Source organism: Triticum aestivum, chromosome 4B (genome assembly GCF_018294505.1).
Source record: "Triticum aestivum cultivar Chinese Spring chromosome 4B, IWGSC CS RefSeq v2.1, whole genome shotgun sequence".
Taxonomy (NCBI): Eukaryota; Viridiplantae; Streptophyta; class Magnoliopsida; order Poales; family Poaceae; genus Triticum; species Triticum aestivum.
In genome coordinates this window covers 670,858,848-670,861,246 of record NC_057804.1, presented here as the reverse complement: position 1 = coordinate 670,861,246, position 2,399 = coordinate 670,858,848, and positions in this window count along the sequence as shown.

The window sequence follows — 2,399 nt, the reverse complement described above, 5'->3', positions numbered from 1 at the left end:
ATCCCGGGGTGTGTTTACTTGTCTGTTATCAACACTCACAATTTTGCCCAATTCTGGTCCGTCTCGTGGACTATTACTCACCGTTTTGGGTCCTCGAGCGATTTCCACGATTGAGGATCCCCGGGGGTGCGTTTACGTGCCCATCGTCAACACTCACAGTTCTGGCCAATTCTGACCCGTTTCGTGGACTATTACTCACCTTTTTGGGGCCCCGAAGCGACTTCCATAGTTGTTGAACCCAAAGATGCACCTATGTGTCGGTCATCAACACTCACAGTTTTGGCCGATTCTGGCCCGTTTTGTGGAATATTAGTCACTATTTTGGGTCCCGATGGGATTTCCACGATTAACGAACCCCTGGTGCGTTTATGTGTCGGTCATCAACACTCGTGGTTTTTGTCGATTCTGACCCGTTTCATGGACTATTACTCACTGTTTTGGGGTCCCAAAGCCATTTCCATTGTTGTCGAACCCCAAGGTGTGCTTACGTGTTGGTCGTCAAGACTCGCATTTTGGGCCGATTCTGGCCCGTTTCCTGGACTATTACTCAGTTTTGGGTTCCCAATGTGATTTCCACGATTGATGAACCCCGGGGTGCGTTTACATATCGGTTACCAACACTCACAATTTTGGCCAATTCTAGACCGTTTCGTGGACTATTACTCACCGGTTTGGGGTCCCTGAGCGATTTCCACGATTGATGATCCCCGGGGTGCGCTTAAGTTTTCGTCGTCAACACTCACAGTTTTGGTCAATTCTGACCCGTTTCATGGACAATTACTCACTGTTTTGGGGTTCCAGAGTGTTTTCCACGATTGATGAACCCAGGGTGCGTTTATGTGTCGGTCATCAACACTCGCGGTTTTGTCGATTCTCACCCGTTTCGTGGACTATTACTCACTATTTTGGTGTCCCAAAGCGATTTCCATTGTTGTCGAACCACAAGGTGTGCTTACGTGTTGGTCGTCAAGACTCACAGTTTGGCCAATTCTGGCCCGTTTCATGGACTATTACTCAGTTTTGGGTTCCCAATGTGATTTCCACGATTGATGAACCCCGTGGTGCGTTTACATATCGGTTACCAACACTCACAATTTTGGCCAATTCTAGACCGTTTAGTGGACTATTACTCACCTGTTTGTGGTCCCTGAGCAATTTCCACGATTGATGATCCCCAGGGTGCGCTTAAGTGTTCGTCGTCAACACTCACAGTTTTGGTCAATTCTGACCCGTTTCGTGGACTATTACTCACTGTTTTGGGGCCCAGAGTGTTTTCCACGATTGACGAACCCAGGGTGCGTTTATGTGTCAGTCATCAACACTCGCGGTTTTATCGATTCTGACCAGATTCATGGACTATTACTCACCGTTTTGGGGTCCCAAAGCGATTTCCACGATTGACGAACCCTATGGTGCGCTTACATGTTGGTCATCAACAACCGCAATTTTGGCCGATTCTGGTCCGTTTGGTGCACTATTACTCACCGTTTTGGGGTCCTAGATCGATATACACGATTGCCAATCCCGGGGTGTGTTTACTTGTCTGTTATCAACACTCACAATTTTGCCCAATTCTGGTCCGTCTCGTGGACTATTACTCACCGTTTTGGGTCCTCGAGCGATTTCCACGATTGAGGATCCCCGGGGGTGCGTTTACGTGCCCATCGTCAACACTCACAGTTCTGGCCAATTCTGACCCGTTTCGTGGACTATTACTCACCTTTTTGGGGCCCCGAAGCGACTTCCATAGTTGTTGAACCCAAAGATGCACCTATGTGTCGGTCATCAACACTCACAGTTTTGGCCGATTCTGGCCCGTTTTGTGGAATATTAGTCACTATTTTGGGTCCCGATGGGATTTCCACGATTAACGAACCCCTGGTGCGTTTATGTGTCGGTCATCAACACTCGTGGTTTTTGTCGATTCTGACCCGTTTCATGGACTATTACTCACTGTTTTGGGGTCCCAAAGCCATTTCCATTGTTGTCGAACCCCAAGGTGTGCTTACGTGTTGGTCGTCAAGACTCGCATTTTGGGCCGATTCTGGCCCGTTTCCTGGACTATTACTCAGTTTTGGGTTCCCAATGTGATTTCCACGATTGATGAACCCCGGGGTGCGTTTACATATCGGTTACCAACACTCACAATTTTGGCCAATTCTAGACCGTTTCGTGGACTATTACTCACCGGTTTGGGGTCCCTGAGCGATTTCCACGATTGATGATCCCCGGGGTGCGCTTAAGTTTTCGTCGTCAACACTCACAGTTTTGGTCAATTCTGACCCGTTTCATGGACAATTACTCACTGTTTTGGGGTTCCAGAGTGTTTTCCACGATTGATGAACCCAGGGTGCGTTTATGTGTCGGTCATCAACACTCGCGGTTTTGTCGATTCTCAC